Raw genomic sequence first — 19,919 nt, 5'->3', positions numbered from 1 at the left:
AGAGTCGGACACGATTGAGCGACTTCACTTTCACTTTTCACTTTCATGCATTGGAGAAGGAAATGGCACCCCACTCCAGTACTCTTGCCTGGAGAATCCCAGGGACGGGGGAACCTGGTGGGCTGCCATCTATGGGGTCGCACAGAGCCGGACATGACTGAAGCGACTTAGCAGCAGCAGCAGTATAGTCCATGGGGTCGCAAAGAGTCAGACACGACTGAGCAACTTTCACTTTCACATATTACTTATCTGCCCTTCTGTCCTTTTGGAAAGTTTAAAAATAATATCCCTCACAGGGCCCACTCCTAATTTCCACAAAGAAAGATATCCTGTCAGCACACTCCCATTTTAGGGTTGGATGCCTTATCTGTCTGGTGTATTGGGGAATAAACTTGGGGAGAATGGGCTCGACTTCCTTTCTTCCTTGTGAGAGTTGTCAGAGCTAGCGCAAGCTTCTGCATTTTCCGGGCCGCTACTGATAGGCAGCGGTTGGGCAGTGCTGGTGGTGGAAACGCCTGTCCCGATTCAGAACTGTTATGACCGCTTGTGTTAGAGGGCCCACCTCTGAAGAGCAGTGCTGATAACCACACGTGGCTAACTTAGAGCCTTGTCCTCCACTGGGCCTCACCAGTGATACAAGCAATATTTTGGTCCTGTGGCATGTCTTTGCTTTATTTCTTCAAATGTTCCAAACCCTGAGAAGAAGATTAGTATCCTAAAATCGAAACAAACATCTGTTCATTGTATTTCTAGGATCACTGTAGAAACATGTAATGATGATTTTGGACTGTATTTTGCTTAAGTAATAAGCACATTTCTAACAAACTTAATTAAATTTAGGCTTTGTGATCTGACTTATTTAATATTTAAAGTGAATTAAGGTTGCACACTATTTTAAAGTAATTCTTTGGTAAAATTAATTGCATAATTTGCTAAAATTAATTGGGCCTTAGTTTCCTTTCATCAGATTTATTTTCTGAAATACTAACAAGATTTTGTGAATGCAAGTTAGATATTGAGAATAAACTTCTAAATGACCACAATGAATTCAGGAAAGTAGCAATGCATGTGTGATTTGGGGAGAAATTCCACAGAATGTTGACAATGAAAACTTGACATGTAGGAGGCACTGTATGGATAAAACACACTATTTATAATCTAAAAATGTATATAATGTATAATATCTCCACCCCCTACACTTCTAGGTGGATGAAGAACTCCACTGTGAGGTGGCTATTCCATTCCAGTATTGATGTGTGGCAAATGTAAACATTTGATCATTTTTCTAATATCTTTCCACAGGATGGTAATAATATGAGGCTTTATCCAAAATGTCTGTTATATTCACATATGTTGAACTTTAGCCAAATAAGTCTCTGTAATCCATAAAATGAATTGGGAATAAATTTATCTTCATAGAAGACTTTTTTTTTTCATTTTATTTTAACTTTACAATATTGTATTGGTTTTGCCATATATCAAAATGAATCCGCCACAGGTATACATGTGTTCCCCATTCTGAACCCTCCTCCCTCCTCCCTCCCCATACCATCCCTCTGGGTCATCCCAGTGCACCAGCCCCAAGCATCCAGTATCGTGCATTGAACCTGGACTGGCGACTCATTTCATATAAGATACATAGAAGACTTTTAAAAAATATTTTCTTTTGGAGTTTTAGATATTTACTTTAGAGTTTTATTCTCACAGATAGAGGTTTATTTTACTTTTATTAATGTAAAAAGTTTACTTTATGTTAAAGTAAAAAGTTAAAAGTTCTTTTAACTAAAGACTATAATCTATTATTTCATTACTTACTATACATAGCTTTTATAAAAACTGTCATTCATAAATTTATAGGTAAGAAGAAATTACGTTACTTTTAACTGCATTTATTGAAAATCTATGCTTCATAGTTGCAATATAATCCCCTTGCTGGTAATTATAATTTAGAAAGTTCAAGTCTAACTCTGTATATCATTGTTTCTGCCAAAAGAACTTTGGTAAATCTCTGCTCTTCTGACCTGAATATCTATAGTGAATCCTTACAAGTCTTTAGCAGCATCACAGGTTAAACTCATATCTCATCTTCATTTATAAATCTACTTCTCTGCATCTTTGTTTTCATGTATAAGTATTTTATTTAACAAAACCATGCTACTTTAATGAAAAAAGTCTTTTGGTCAGCATCATGTTCACTTCAGTAGTTAGAAAGGTAATCATATAAGCAGTGTATATTTATCTGGAAGAGATAAAAAGACTATTAATTTGATCAATATGGATATTATTAAATAGAATGTGAATTAAGCAGACACAACTATATAAGTGATTTTTCAGTGAAAAGAGTATTAGAAAGATGATTTAAAAGAGTCTTATTCGTTGCAATTCTATTTTTAGACATGTCAATTGCATAACAGATATATTATCACCATGTCAACCAGCTTTCATACTGCCCTTTGACCAGATAAAACAAATGGTTTGCATGGCAACCGGGTTGCCAAGTGTAAATGATATGGATTCATAGACTATTGGACATTTTTAAGCCAATTTGAATTAACTACATTTTTACCTCAGTGTGAAAATAGGAACTGACATATTCTTTTGAAATGTCATCTGCAAAACTACAAGGATAAAAAGTAAAATATATAAATATATATTTAGAGAAGACAAAGTGGATTTAAAAATAAATAACTATGGATATTATTCTGTATACATTACTGATGCCATCAACATGATCTTGTCTTTCAACCTTTTTTTTCTACAAGTAGAAAATTTTGCAATAGACAAATCCATAATTACAGTTGGAGATTTAAATACTCATCTTTCCAACCCTGGTTTAGGAAGATCCCCTGGAGGACGGCATGACAACCCACTCCAGTATTCTTACCTGAAGAAGCCCATGGACAGAGGAGCCTAGTGGGCTACAGTCCATAGGATCGCAAAGTGTCAGACACAATTGGAGCTACATACCACACACACACACACACACACACTCATACAATCTATGTTCTCTGAATATATTGAATTAAATTAAAAATCAATAACATAAATATATCTGGAAAAGCCCCCCAAATTTGGAAATCATCCTTATCATTACCATTTTTCATCTGTGTCAAAGAAGGAATCAATAGGAAAATAAATATTTTGAACTGAATAAATATAAGGAAATAAACATAAAATATCAAAATCTGTAGAATGGTGCTGAAGCAACACTTAGGGGTAAATGTACAGCCCTAATTGCCTATGTTAGGATGAAAAGGAAGATTTCATATGAATGACCTCAACTTCAACATCAAGAAGCTTAAAAGAAAAAGAAAAAGAAAATGAGCCTTAAAATAAGTAGAAGAAATAAAATAAAGATCAGATCAATGATATAGAAAACAAAAGACAATTAGAAAAATATCAATAAAACCTAAATTTGATTCATTGAGAAAACAAACTGATAAACCTCTTACCAGGAAAAAAAGGAGAGAAGACATTACCAATACCAGAAATAAGAGAAGTAACATGACTTGTGACTATGTAAAAAATTTTTGATCTTTAAAAATTTTTTTTCCTGACATTTGTCTGCACTGTCCCGTCAATATCAGTAGTCTGTCTCCTTTCGGCAACTCTCAACTAGCCTTCACTTCTGCATTTTTTTCTTCCACTTAAAAAATCTGGTTTCTATAAACTTTGATTGCATTTCTTTTCATTATCTTCCCATTTTCTTTCTTAAATATTGTTTTTGTGCTTTGAAGTCTTGTTGTGTATAGAAAGTTGCTTTCTCTTCTGTCTCTGCACTCCTCCAAAAACAATTTACTTCTGCAAATATGGCTACAACCGTGTCTCTCCCTTTAGTGCCTCTTTCTCTGTTTCTAAGGATTTTGTGACAAATCTGGTTGGTAAAAACTTCAATCCCCTTTGGTTTAAATAAGAGAAGAGTGATTTTGCCCCAGAGTGCCACTTAATATAGGCTTTGTCTAAAGTCTACAGTAAAGAGTAGATATCCTACCTTAGTATGCCCACTAACCTGTATTTAATCTTCACTGTATTTGATGACTCTTTCTCATGTGTTGTGGTTTAGCATTGCTCAGACAATCTTAACTTCACCGAAAATGAAGTTCAGGTTTCTGTTTTCGGCACTCCCTGTTGCTACTGGGTAACTTTCAAGAAAAGAAATCATTTTAAAATTGAATATGTCTTCTACTTTATGTTTTCTAACAAGAAATTTATGAAGAACACTAATGTTTTAAAAATAATATGATTTACTTTGGAAGTATTAATTTAGTTTTAATCATTAAGAATTTAGAAATGAAAAACCTTTAAATTTAATTGTTATTTCAAAGGATATTTGGTGATATATTGATTAAATATCACATTAGTAAATACAACTAATATAAATAGTCCTGAGAACTGATTTTATCTTCATATCATTTATCACAGTATGTGGTATTAAATTGGTGTATTTATCATTTTATCAGAAAATGAACATATAGAAACTATAGCTGTCTTAAATCTAAACATAACCCAAACAGAAGCAAAAACAAAGAGCACTTATTAGAGACATCAAATTGCACTTCAGAAAGGGATTCAGAATTTTATAACAAAGTATTTACATTCTAGAAAACTGAGAATATTTTTAACTAAAATCTTTACCAAGTATTTTAAGTTTGTTTTGCCTTTTCCTGTTTGGAAATATTGAGGAGTTAATCCCATGGGTTTTCTGGCTTGATGAGAGAAAGCTGAGAATGAACACCAGCTTTTAGAATTATATCTTTCCTACTTTAATCTCAGCTAGAATTGTCAAACCAAGCACCTTCTCCTTTGAACTCCAGGAAATCCATTATCATATTCTTTTAATCATTTCAATATACTGGTAGTATTTTCTGTTTCAGTTATAACTCAAAGAACGCTTTTAACTTCAAATAGTTTCCAAGATATTTTTGAACTAAATAAATATTTTTTAATAAAATGTTCCAAATTTAATAGTGAAAAATAAATTTTATAAATACAAATTACTTGGGAATATTAGATCATGTCAATTATTAGCTAATGTAATAAAACCCTAGAAGCTCGGATGGTAAAAAATCTGCCTGCAATGCGGGAGTCCTGGGTTCAATCCCTGGGCTGGGAAGATCCCCTGGAGAAGGCAACGACTATCGACTCCAGTATTCTGGCCTGGAGAATTCCATGGACAGAGTAGCCTGGCCATGGGGTCATAAAGAATCGGACATGAATGAGCAACTTTCTTTTTCACTTTCAACACTTACTAGAGTGTTTGATTACATTATGCTTGTTCTTTCTGAATAATCAATAATTTTTAAAGTATTTTAGTTGAAAATAAATAATGCAAGCACAAGGTACAAAATCCAAAAGACACGAAAGGGAATCAGTTCAACTGAACTTCTCAGTCATTCCATATCCCTATTTAAAGACAATCCACTACTTCCAATGTCTCCTAGAGTGCCCAGAGCTGATCTATGTATATATAACCACACACACACACATACACACACATTCTTTAAAACATAAATGGTAGAAATCAGTATGTTTTTCTGTACTTTACATTTCTATTCAACACTGTTTTGAGAATTACTCCTGAACAAATGGAAGTACATTATTTTGCTGAACAGCTGCAAAGTACTGTATATATTGCATGAAAGTGCCATGACTCATATAATTAGCTCTCCACTGTTGTTCATTTAGATTATTTCTAATTCTTTGCTAGTTCTATCATTGTTGGCACAGATATTCTTTTACATTTCACATATATATTAGTAAATTTGTAAGATAAACTCCTACAAGTGAAACTGCTGGGTAAGAGTACATTAATTACAAATTTAGATAGGTATTGTGAAATGCTTTTCATAGAACTAAAAGATGTGTCAAATTTGACCCACACACAATATTAGCATAAAAGAGTGCTTATTTCCCCAAACTTTAACACATATATTTTCAAATACCCTTTTGTTAATCTAAAAGGTAAAAAAAATATTTATATATATTTTAGTTTTAAACTTCATTTTTTTTAATATAGAAAAAAATACTGCTTTCAGTGGCCACTTCTTTTAAACATCACTTGTATGAGCCAGGCTCGTATCAGCCTCAAAGAGATCCTGCCAACAATTTATAAGTCCTTTCTTATTTTTCATCACCCTCATAGAATCTTTTACAGAATACACATACTTTAAAATGTACCTACGTATATATATATCTTTTATCATTATTTTACAAAAATTATATCATCCTATTTGTTTCTATCAATGTTTTGCTTTTCATGCATAATTATAACTCTAAGATAATTGGCCTAGTTTTAATTTATACTTTTCATTTGCTACATAAGATCTAAATTATTCACTCCCTCCTCTACTGTTGAACATTTGTTCACTATTTTCTCATCTTTTTCAACTTTGTATGTGTATAAACATTGTTCCAAATTTTCAATATCATGGACATGTCTATTTATTACCAGAAAGGCTTCCATTATTTCTTTGAATAGACCTGAAAATAGTCTAGACTTTCAATCTATATTGATATATTTCACACAAAGTTAGACTTCTACTTTAATTTCTTCACTGATTTAACAAATATTTTGAACCTTTAATCTGTGCTCAGAATTATGCTAGAACTTGTGGATGATAAGATAAAAAGTTACATGGTCACTGATCTTGAAAAAGCTCAAATCAAGTAGAATTTCTGAATTAACTGAACCGCATCCCAAAGATCCAATTTGGAAGCATATGACAATCTAAAGGCAGTTAAAATGTTTTACAATGACAGTTTTCTTAGCACTGATAATAATATCGCTTTGGTTACATTTCACATTAGAAAGTGGGGAGAAAATATTGGCTAAAAAACCTAATTCTTTAAAATCAAAAAACTTTATTTCCCACATTTCTAGAAAACAGATGCAATGAACATTCATTATCATTCTTCTTTTAAAATAAAGATAATTTAAAATGTTAATGTGTTCATTGAAGTTCTGAGGTGATAGGAGTTTTTAACTACTGGATTCAGTGTGCAGCCATAGCTGGCCCTTCTCTCACTTCTTTTAAGGGCTGGTTGAGTGAATGGGAAGACAGGAGACAAAGAGGCAGCACCTGTCTGCCTGACAGATGGGCAGTGTCACTTCTTTCTTTTATCCTTTCCAGGAAATAGACACTGGTGATGAATGTAACAGTCCAGCTCTTCATATACTGAATAATCATTGATCTAGATCTGCTCAGATAGTTTCTGTTAGTGTTTGTTGTATCAGTGCAATGATTAGTAGTGTTCAATTTTATTCTCAGAAACATTCCTATTTGGACAACAAATTACACAGTCACCTCATTATTATGTGGGTATATTAAGTTAAGTAATGAGAAGGCAATGGCACCCCACTCCAGTACTCTTGCCTGGAAAAATCTCATGGACGGAGGGGCCTGGTGGGCTGCAGTCCATGGGGTTGCTAGGAGTCAGACACGACTGAGTGACTTCACTTTCACTTTTCACTTTCATGCATTGGAGAAGGAAATGGCAACCCACTCCAGTGTTCTTGCCTGGAGAATCCTAGGGATGGGGGAGTCTGGTGGGCTGCCATCTATGAAGTTGCACAGAGTCGGACACGACTGAAGCGACTTAGCAGCAGTAGGAGTAGCAGCAATGAGGTTATATGTAGACTTTTGTCATTCATTCAACATGCTACCAAAAGACTTTGAATAACTTTTCAAAGAAACAATATCTAAAAAGATCAAAAAGAGAAAATCTAAAAGTTAAATGTCTTCTAACCGTTGGCAGTCATTTAATAAGGAAGCATACAAAAACCAGGAAAAACCCAGGAATCGAAATGGGATCTCCTGTATTGCAGGCGATTTTTTACCGGCCAAGCTACCAGGGAATCCCCAGTCTAATAACATGTCAGTCCAATTCACTCACCTTAAAAAGGAATTCTGGATTCCATGCAATCCACAGTGACAACCCACATGAGAAGTGGTTAATGAGGGAAGGTAGAAGTTGCGAAAGTAAGTAAAAGTAAAGTCAAATGATCTACTCACTAAACCACTGACTTTTAGTCATAATAAAAACTATTTTAAAAACATTCATATTTGATCACTCTCAGAGGAAAAGAAAATGATTCTTGTTGACAAATGTTATTACATGGAACCAACACTTCCTTTTAAATCAAAAGACTAGATATCAAGATTGACAACCAGTTCCATGTACTACAAAATAAAGGCCAAATCATTTACTCATGACTTCATTATTTTACTAAACTTTAGAATCTAGTATAAACCTTCTCCAGTCATTATTTCTTACAGGCAACCCTCAAATGCCACTATATTTATCAGCTTTCAAGAGGCTATGCTGCATAAGGAATCACTGCAAAATCTCACTAAATTAAAACAACAAATGTTTATTTCTTCCTTGAGTTCCATATAAACTGCAGCTCAACTGTGGTTTTGCTCTAGGCCTGGAATCAGATATGTAATTTACCTATTGTTTCAAAGAAGAGCCAGAAGTTGAACTAAGTAGTCACTTTTAAAAATTTAAACTTTTAAAATTTAGAATTTGCTCAGATCAGATCAGATCAGATCAGTCGCTCAGTCATGTCCGACTCTTTGTGACCCCATGAATCACAGCACGCCAGGCCTCCCTGTCCATCACCAACTCCCGGAGTTCACTCAGACTCATGTCCATCGAGTCAGTGATGCCATCCAGCCATCTCATCCTCTGTCGTCCCCTTCTCCTCCTGCCCCCAATCCCTCCCAGCATCAGGGTCTTTTCCAATGAGTCAACTCTTCACATGAGGAGGCCAAAGTACTGGAGTTCCAGCTTTAGCATCATTCCTTCCAAAGAAATCCCAGGGCTGATCTCCTTCAGAATGGACTGGTTGGATCTCCTTGCAGTCCAAGGGACTCTCAAGAGTCTTCTCCAACACCACAGTTCAAAAGCATCAATTCTTTGGTGCTCAGCCTTCTTCATAGTCCAACTCTCACATCCATACATGACCACAGGAAAAACCATAGCCTTGACTAGACGAACCTTTGTTGGCAAAGTAATGTCTCTGCTTTTGAATACGCTATCTAGGTGGGACTAATATCATATATGTCATATTCCACTGGCCAAAATAAATCCATACCCAAGCTTAACAGGGCTTCCCTAGTAGCTCAGTGGTAAATCTGCCTACCAAGCAGGAGATGCAGGTTAGATCCTTGGGTTGGAGTGATCCCCTGGAGAAGGAAATGGCAATCTATGAACAGAGAAATTTAACAGGTTACAGTCCATGGGGTCACAAGAGAGTCAGACATGACTCAGTAACTAAACAAGCCTTACATCAACAAAGCAGAGACATATAACCCTACCACAAGATGAAGGAAAAGGAATACTTCCCAACAATCATAAAACATATCACAGCCATGCTCAGTGTTTCAGTATTTCTTTATGTCTTTCCAGTTTTTTTGAATAGTCTTGCTAACCCATTTATTGTCAAATTCTCCCCCATTCCAAGGATCAACTCAAATCAAGCAAATCCACAAGTCTTTTTCTAATGGTTGCGATTCACTTTTTTACTTTGTCCACTCTTTTGTGCATTTATATTTATCACTTATTTTGACATAAAAATATGGTTTGCATCATTATATATTTGTTTCATACCCTTATGCCTTGTTTTAAGGACAAGGACCATACTCCCCTCTTTTTATTAATGTATACACTTTTCACATATAAAATACAATAGAACTATATGTTGACTCAATCATTCACTATTACTTTGCTCCTTTCCATTTCAGAACTGGTTCTGAAGGGTACAAGACCAGTGATCAAAGCTACATTTACACTATTTCAATAATTTCATCATTTATTTATTCAATAAATATTTATTTAAACATGTATCTGTAGCCTGTATAACCTCACATATGAAGGTGCTAAAGATGATTCAACAATACTCTTGAAAGCTCTTGAGGAATTTCATGGCACCACTAAAAGATAAAATATTTTCTATCATAACTGAGGTATCAAAAAAACTAATCTAGAAATAATTATGGACAATATAGAGAAATGTATATATGTTCACACATACACATCTTGTATGGTATGCTTTGATTATGGTTGTCTATTAGAATAAATCTCTCCTATGGAATATTTAGGATCCTTCAAACTTACATTAGAACATTTTGAAATCAACAAGTGTATGTTTCTCATCAACAAATAACAGTGTACTGTGTCTAAGTTATTTTTATATCTGTAAGTCCATAAGAAATTTGCATTACTTTGTGAGTATGAACAACCATGAGAAAAATGGAGAAAAAATAGTGAATCAACTAATCAACACTGCTACCACTATAAAAAATATATTTCTTTCTCATCCTTATCCTTGCATTTCCTCTGTCCTGACTTTCTGATAATAGAGGTAAAGTTTGGAAGTAGTTTAATAATGTGCGTGTGTGTGTGTGTGTGTGAGTGTGTGTGTGTGCCTGTGTGTGTGTGATCCTATTTGCAGGCTGTTATCAGAGACTCTTGGACAAACTATTTGGAAGGAAGTCTGAGATTTAGGCACCATGTTATAACAATACATTGTTCTCAGAGAAACAGAAGTTTCTATTAAGTGATGACCAATATTCTATTGCAAGTTGTGCCAGGAATTTTGTACTCTGTCAATAAAGGTTACTATAATATTACATTTGTGAACTGTTTACTTTAAAATTCTTTCCTTTTAGGACTCATGATTACTTGTTTTTCACATTTTGTAAAGATCAACTCTAAGTTAGTAGAAGAATTGTGATTTAATCTCACCACGATCTCACAATATCTGCCTTGAACAGAGAAGTCCAAAGGCAAATAACTTTTTTAAAAGGTTTTCAAGATTTAACTACTACTCATATCTTTATCCACAATAAGTTACTACACCCAAAGCAACAATTTAGAAAAGTACCATGGTCAAATAACATGACAAAGATTTATAACAGGTTTATGAAATCATAGGTATACAGAAAGATTCAGCAACCTTTAGTGAGTAAAATTTTTTCCCAGCTGATTGAAGTTATCATTGTAGGCTTATTGGTAAGAATATCTGGATTACATGCACAAAAATAAAAATAAGATTTAAATAAAGCTGTAAGTCATTTTAAAAAAACTAGGATTAGCCCAATTTCACTAGCATTATTGTAGGGAGCAAGACAGTGTGTATCCTGCTATGAATACAACTAAGAAGAACTCTATTCCTTTGCTGCTATCTTCTTTCTTCTAACAGTTTCTTCATTATTCAGCCCATATTAAAGATCTTGAATAAGACTGTTGATACTTAATTCCCATGAGAAATTATCAGTGTTTCTGATTTTCAAAATTCTATGGTTAGTCCTAAAATCAGGAATAATGTTCACTAGTATCATGTTCAGATGTGTGTATCTTTAATGTTGCTGGAATTAACACAAAGATGTTTCATGCTACTAAAGCCCAAGAAACAAATAACAAGGAATTGCTAAGATTTATTACTTCAGTCAGTTCAGTTCACTCATTTAGTCATGTCTGACTCTTTGCCACCTCATGGACTGCAGCATGCCAGACTTCCCTGTCCATCACCAACTCCTGGAGTTTACTCAAACTCATGTTTGTTGAGTTGGTGATGCCATCCAACCATCTCATCCTCTGCAGTCCCCTTCTCCTCCCACCTTCAATCTTTCCCAGCATCTGGGTCTTTTCTAATGAGTCAGCTCTTTGCATCATGTGGCCAAAGTATTGGAGTTTCAGCTTCAACATCAGTCCTTCCAATGAATATTCAGGACTGATTTCCTTTAGGGTGGACTGGTTGGATCTTCTTGCAGCCCAAGGGGCTCTCAAGAGTCTTCTCCAACACCACAGTTCAAAAGCATCAATTCTTAAGTGCTCAGCTTTCTTTATAGTCCAATTCTCACAACCATACATGACTACTGGAAAAACAATAGCCTTGACTAGACAGACCTTTGTTGGCAAAGTAATGTCTCTGCTTTTTAATATACTGTCTAGGTTGGTCATAACTTTTCTTCCAAGGAGTAAGTGTCTTTTCATTTCATAGCTGCAGTCACCATCTGTGGAGATTTTGGAGCCCCCAAAAATAAAGTCTGCCACTGTTTCCACTGTTTCCCCATCTATTTACCATGAAGTGATGGGGCTGGATGCCAAGATCTTAGTTTTCTGAATGTTGAGCTTTAAGCCAACTTTTTCACTCTCCTCTATCACTTTCATCAAGAGGCTCTTTAGTTATTCTTCACTTTTTGCCATAAGGGTGGTGTCATCGGCATATCTGAGGTTATTTATATTTGGTAGCTGCTATATATTTAGAATAATAGCTATCTACTGCACAGCTGATGGTACTCTCGGCAAGAGTTGGCCATGACTTAGTAGCTAAATCACCACCACCACCACCATGAAGTACTACTTACCTGATGCTAAAGCTGAAACTCCAGTACTTTGGCCACCATGCGAAGAGTTGACTCATTGGAAAAGACTGATGCTGGGAGGGATTGGGGGCAGGAGGAGAAGGGGACAACAGAGGATGAGATGGCTGGATGGCATCACTGACTTGATGGACATGAGTCTGAGTGAACTCTGGGAGTTGGTGATGGACAGGGAGGGCTGGCGTGCTGCAATTCATGGGGTCGCAAAGAGTTGGACATGACTGAGCGACTGAACTGAAATGACTGAACTGAAACAAGATTCTACTTACAATTTGATTAAAATGTGTTTTCTCCATCTATATAACCTCTATCCCTCTGCCTTTGAAAAGATTTTGAACCTTGAGTTTATTTAATAGATTCCTATTTGAACTTGATTTCTTAGTATTTTCTAAGTGCTCCATCTTGGCTTTCCTTATATGAATACAGATTGACCACACTGTTTCTCAGAACAGATACTCCCTTTATGTGAACATTTAGCATCTGTCTAGTGATGAGAGTACAGTATGTGTTGGCCACAAAAGCTTCAAACTGGTGAAAAATGGCTGTCTATTCAAAACAGACATTTTGCTACTTTTCCCAAAGCACATATCTAAACAGTTCTATAGATAGTAACATTCTATCTCTGTATAAGTTGAGCTTGTAGAATTTGGGGCATCATCTTAGCTATTTTATATTCTATTAGAATATAATTGTGTAACTCCATCAGAACTAGTCAATATAGGGTCAGTTGCTATTTGAGTACATAGATTATTCTCATTATTCAGCACAGCTATTAATTACCATGAAGCACCATGATAACTGAATTGTCCCTTATGCCGTACTTAAGAGAGTATGAGCATTTGGAGTCAGCAGAGAACAAGAAAAGAAGAAAAGCATCAGTTGGGGCAAACGTGTGAGTGCATACACATGCTTGTATGCATATTATGCTTATGAATGACAGGTGTGCAGGAATTAATTTCTCACATAAAAGAGATTAATCTCAAGTAATAAAATGTAAAGTATTCAAAAAGGAAAATGATTGCTAGTTTCCAGCTCTCCAGTTTTACTTTAATTATTTCACCCTGTATCAGCATCCTGAAAATGTTAGCAAGGTTAAAATTACTATGCTAACAGAAACTTACAGCTTCCATTTGATACTTTTCTTTTTTTTCCTGAAACTTTCAGCTGAATAATACATATAACCTTTCATTTTTTTATGAAAAGCAACACTGGAAAATTGCTAGACTGCTTCGAAAATTCTGGCAAAGTAATGTTAGTTTAAGACAATGCTAGCTTGACATAAACTAGTCGCAGTTAGACCGATTTAAAAGACTAATGAAAATGCAAGGAAATAAAAAAAAAAGTCATTGTTCCACAGTAAGATCTTGTCCTGGGCTTGGGCTGTAGATAGTAGATCTGAAATTGCCACTGACTGATGCCATTAAAAAGGGAAAGAAGAATCCATTCAAATGGACCCATACTAATGTATCATCCAACTTGTCATCCTATGAAACACCAGCACATATAGTTGTAAAAGACTGAATGCAATTTCCCTAGTCATAATTCGAAATGTCAATCTGCAAAGACTGCAAAACAAACATAGCTTACAGCATGTTTTTCAATGTATTTTCATCATTTCCCTTTGAGTTTATCCCATCATTTAATAATAAATGGCTTTATTTTTTCATTATATGAGTGCCTGTGCCTGTATAATACCCAATAAGCAGAAAACATTGAAAAATATCATTGGTGTTTTGATATATACAAAGAAAAGAGATCTATGAGATTTTTCCTTCATGTGTATTTTAAGCTGACTGATTTTACATTAAAATATAAGCATATCACAGTTTAATTAGCTTAAATTCAATAATGCTTCCCAGGTGGTTCAGTGGTAAAGAATCCTCATGCCAATGCAGGAGACACGGGTTTGATCCCTGGGTTTGGAAGATACCCTGGACGAAGAAATGGCAACCAACTCCAATATGCTTTCCTGGAGAATCCCATGAACAGAAGAGCCTGGTGGGCTACAGTCCATAGGATTGCAGGACAGGACTGTGCGACTGAGTACGCATGCATGCAAAGTCAATGATCGTTTTCAGTTAAGCAGGACATTTCATATAACACTAATTCCTTTGAAAACGTAGTGAATTATTATTTATTTATTTACCCAAATAAAATTGACATAGTCCTTTGGAATATAGTCATGTTGAAAGTGCAAAAAATTAATATAAAACTGTAAATATGGAACACTTAAATGTGAATTTGCAATAAATGAATCTAAATCACTGTTGTTTAGTGGTCACTTAAATGCTCACGCAAAAATTATTTTTTGCCATCTTCCAAAGTGTCTACCTCTCTTTCTCACTCTGTTTTTGTTTTTGTCTCTTTCTTATTCCCTCTGTCGAGTGTGTGTGTGCATCACACATGTGTTTGCACATTCTTTTTCCAAAACCCTTCCTGATCTACATGTGTTTAATTCTGGATTTTAAAAGAACCAAATGCAAAATACAGCCATCAATACTGATTCACCAGTTGTAAGAAATGTACCACACTAACTCAAGTTGTTAGTAACAGGGAAAATTATACTGGAAAGTTATCAATTATTCATTGAATTTCTTTAATAGATATGGACCTATTCAGATTATTTGTTTATACTTCTGTGAGTTTTAGTAGCTTGCATCTTTAAAGAAATTGGTCCATTTCACTAAAGTTATCAAGTTTATGGGCACAGAGTTGTTAAATGTCTATTTTTTATGTCCACAGAATCAGTAGTGATAGTTCCTATTTCTAATATTAATAATCTGCCTCATTTTCTTGGGTTGCCTCACTAGAGGTTTATCAGTTTTATTGTTCTTTTCAAATAATTAACTTTTTCTTCATTGTTTCTTGTGTTCAGCTTCACTGACTTTATTTTCTTCAGTTTACTTTGCATTTCATTTACTTCTTTTTCTCATTTACTAAGGAGGAAACTTAGAAGACAGATTTTAGATCTTTTTTCTTTTCCAATATACACATTCAGTGGTATAAAATTCTCTCTCAGCACTGCTTTCAATGCATCCCACAAATTTTGTTAAGTTGTATTTTTGTTTTAATTTATTGAAAACATGTTTATTTTTTTCTTCAAACTTGTTCTTAGACCCAGATCCATGTGCTTTTAGAAGTGTGTTATTTAATCTCCAAATAATTTGAAACTTTCCAGCTACCTCTCTGTTAACAACTTCTCTGTTATGCAATTTCTAAGAACATAACATACTCTGCATGATTTCTATTTTTTTAAGTTCGTTGAGGTATATTTTGTGGACGAGAATGTGGTATGTCTTGGTGAATGCTCCATATGAACTTGAGTAGAATGTGCATTTTGCTCTTGTAAATTGAATTATTCTATAAATGTCAGCTAGATCCAGTTCATTGATGATTCTGGGAATTAGTCTCTTTGGGGCATGGTACCTAATAAGAACTCAATAAATGCTTTTCAAATGTATGAATAAATGACTAAATTAGCAAATGAAGAATATTCCATGTCCTACGCCATGATGTAGTTAATCCCTTCTTTATTAAGGAACATTGAAATAAGTTAAGATTTTGCACTATTACCATCTATTTATTAATGTACATGTATGAATGGATTTTAATATCTATAATTCTGCAATTTTACTGTGTATAAAAGGAGAAGTTGAGACACAACAACATTAAGTAATGAAATTATATTCCAAAAAGTTCACTATCATATTTTCCTCACTGTGAAGTACTGGCATCTTTCCCTTCCCACCACATCTTAATCATCTGCATCTTGTTCATTACTGACTGCTGCATTTGCATCTGTTGTTTTGGAACAGTATGCAATATTAATGCAAACTGATTTTTAACATGATACCACAAAGTTCACATACAGAAATGTGGTTCATGCAGTAAAATTAGAAAACAGCTAAAATCACAAAATGATGGCAATGGAGATGTGGCATAGTGAGGACTTCCCTGTGGCTCAAATGGTAAAGTATCTGCCTGTAATACAGGAGACCAGGGTTTGATCCCGGGGTTGAGAAGATCCTCTGGAGAAGGGAGGATCCACTCCAGTAATCTTGCCTGGAGAATCCCATGGACAGAGAAGCCTGGAGGGCTACAGTCCTTGGGGTTGCCAAGAGTCGGACACGACTGAGTGGCTAACACACACACATGGCATAGTTAAACTAGTTAACATAAGCAGAAGAGGAAACTGACACCTAGGGTTACATGAGAGATGTTTCAAAACAATTATTTCATATTAAAGTAAATAGAAAAGCTTATGGAATAATTGAGGTTTTGTTGCAAAAGTCATAAAAGAGGATTAAATATAAGGCTATTATAAAGTGTTATTAGATAAGCTACACTAAAAAGTTTAAAAAGTTGATTTGTATATTTTTTTAAAAACTTAACCTTTGCTTTGTCTAGAACATGCAAATATATCATATTTGTCAGTCCTAAGTCTTTTAATTGTACTGATAGTGATTTTATTTTCTGTGCTGTGTAAGATTTCAATTTCTCCAGTGTCAAATCTGTAGGTCTTTCATTATAGCTATTAGACATAGAATATAGATTTCATCATATGTACACACACATACATGCATACACACTTCAGGCCAAGATTACAAAACAGCAAGATTATTACACTTCTCCCCCATATTTCCTTATATAATACTTATAAATGTATTTGCTTAATTCCTAAAACAATGTGAAGTTTGTGTCCGTGTGTATACATGTGTGTACATGGGATAAAATCTATATCTAATCTACTTTCCTCCCACTTCATTTACAGTTGTCCAGTATCATCTGTTTAAGCACTATATCATTTTTCATTGATTGTAGATGCCCTCTTGTTGCAGATATAATTGCCACTTATACATTGCCCTATTTTCTTGGGCTTTTCTTCTGTTCCAATGACCAACTTTGTCACCAATATTACATTCTTTTAAGCTTTAGAGTTCTGTAGTTTGTTTTATGCAGGCATACATTGGAGATATTGCAGGTTTGGTTCCAGAACACCACAATAAAGCAAATAATGAATGAAGTGAATGACACAAAAAGTTATGTTTACACTACACTTTAGTCTATTAACTGTGCAATAGCTTTATGTCTAAAAGTTGCTTAACTTAATTAAAAATACTTTATTGTTAATAATGCTAATCACAATCTGAGCCTTCAATTAGTTGTAATCTTTTTGCAGCAGTAACATCACTGATCACATATGACTGTAACAATATTATAGTAGAGAAAAGTTAGAAATATTTAGAATTGCCAAATTGTGACAAAGAAATATAAAGTGAGGAAGTATTGTTGGAAAAATGATGTAATAGGCTTGCTTATGCAGGGTTGCCACAGACTTTCAATTTGTGGGGGAAAAAAAGCAGTGCCTGAGAAATACAAGGAAGAGATGCACCATAAAATGAGATATGCCTGGGTTTGGCAAGACCCGTCAATTTTTTTGTTTATCAAAATTTAGTTATTCTTTATTGGCTTTTTTTTCAGATGCCAACTTTCATAACTTTTCATTAGTATTGCCATTGACTATCCATAAAATGTATGGATTAAATTATACATGACTGGCATCTTTGCAATATATTTTTCCTAACTAAAAATATGGACAACAGACTGGTTCCAAATTGGGAAAGGAGTATGTCAAGGCTGTATATTGTCACCCTGCTTATTTAACTTATATGCAGAATACATCATGCAAAACCCCAGGCTGGATGAAGCACAAGCTGGAATCCAGATTGCCAGGAGAAATATCGATAACCTCAGATAAGCAGATGACACCACCCTTATGGCAGAAAATGAAGAGGAACTAAAGGCCTCTTGATGAAAGTGAAAGAGGAAAGTGAAAAAGTTGGCTTAAAACTCAACATTCAGAAAACAAAGATCATGGCATCTGGTCCCATCACTTTATGGCAAATAGGGAAAGAAGGAAACAGCGGGAGACTATTTTTTTGGGCTCCAAAATCACTGCAGATGGTGATTGCAGCCATTAAATTAAAAGACACTTGCTCCTTGGAAGAAAATCTGTGACAAACCTAGAGAGCATATTAAAAAGCAGAGACTTTACTTTGCTGACAAATGTCCATCTAGTCAGAGCTATGGTTTACTCCATAGTCACATATGGATGTGAGAGTTGGACCATAAAGAAAGCTGAGCACCGAAGAATTGATGCTTTTGAACTGTGGTGTTGGAGAAGACTCTTGAGAGTCCCTTGGACTGCAAGAAGATCCAACCAGTCAATCCTATAGGAAATGAGTCCTGAATATTCATTGAAAGGACTACTGCTGAAGCTGAAACTCCAAAACTTTGGCCACCTGTTGCAAAGAACTGACTCACTGGAAAAGACCCTGATGCTGGGAAAGATTGAAGGCAGGAGGAGGAGGGGATGACAGAGGATGAGATGGTTGGATGGCATAACCAACTTGATGGACATGAGTTTGAGCAAGCTTCAGAAGTTGGTAATGGACAGGAAAACCTGACGTGCTGCAGTCCATAGGGTCACAAGAGTCAAACACAACTGAGAGACTGAACTGAACTGAAAATATAGTGTGCATTTTTATTTATTTAGGTCTTCTTTTATATTTGTCTTTTTTCTAACACTCAATGGAATTCCTTTCAATATTTTACCATTATATATGATGTTTTCTGTAGACTTCTATAGTATCAACTTCATTAAGTTAACTTAAATGTGCCTATTGAATATTTTTAGTTACTGGGAGCCAAGGAAATAATCCAGATATCGCGTGGGGGTTTTATTGTTTGTTTGTTTGAAATAAAAGAAAGGACCTGAAATTATCTCATTTATTTATTGACTTCCTCACCCACTCACTGCATTAGACAATAAGCTTCATGAGAACAGAGATCATGTCTTTCTTAACTTTTACAATCCAGCACCAAGGACAGAGTGTCTCATTAAATGGAGAATGGAAGAAATCAGATTTAGAAATTTACCCAATGACTTTAAAGCAGTCTTAAGCATATGGTTCTCTATTTTGCAGGAAAGTCTTAAAATTTGGAGATAGAGCCACTGAATTAAATCCTGATTCTGATTCTTAATATCAGTATGATTTGAAGCAATTTAACTCCTCTGAGTTGCCTAAATGGAAACTGAAATGGATAAAACATAGAACCATTGTGAGAAGTAAATGTAATGGTTCCATAAAGTTCCTAACAAAGTATAAGATACATAATTAATAAAATTAAATACTACTGTCATTTTCCTCTTTTCCTCATAAGCTAGGAATACCATTTAAATAACTGTTGGGCAGTTACATATGATATTGTTTATGTTCAAATGAATTTTTCATGTTTCACAATGTTTTATATAGAGTGAACATAACTTACGATTTTTACCAGTCTGAGTTCATATACCTCTGCTGCTGCTGCTGCTGCTAAGTTGCGTCAGTCATGTCCGACTCTGTGCAACTCCATAGATGGCAGCCCACCAGGCTCCACCGTCCCTGGGATTCTCCAGGCAAGAACACTGGAGTGGGTTGCCACTTCCTTCTCCAATGCATGAAAGTGAAAAGTAAAAGGGAAGTT

General features: G+C 34.9%; 1 long non-coding RNA gene across 6 annotated transcripts in view; it reads right to left on the bottom strand.

Annotated features, from left to right (window-relative positions):
• Positions 1-19,919, bottom strand: part of LOC129629089 (uncharacterized) — a 352,035-nt gene that overhangs the window by 148,453 nt on the left and 183,663 nt on the right. The window contains exon 5 of one of the 6 annotated variants that reach the window (XR_008703067.1): positions 6,850-7,699. The exons of 3 other annotated variants lie outside the window; for them this stretch is intronic. This is a non-coding gene — a long non-coding RNA (uncharacterized LOC129629089). Of the gene's footprint in view, positions 1-6,849; positions 7,700-8,688; positions 9,209-19,919 lie in introns of those variants that run through there. 2 more of the 6 variants (XR_008703065.1, XR_008703071.1) reach the window with 2 other exon arrangements.

The sequence above is a fragment of the Bubalus kerabau genome, chromosome 1 (genome assembly GCF_029407905.1).
Source record: "Bubalus kerabau isolate K-KA32 ecotype Philippines breed swamp buffalo chromosome 1, PCC_UOA_SB_1v2, whole genome shotgun sequence".
Lineage (NCBI taxonomy): Eukaryota > Metazoa > Chordata > Mammalia > Artiodactyla > Bovidae > Bubalus > Bubalus kerabau.
This window is presented reverse-complemented; position numbering and strand designations above follow the sequence as displayed.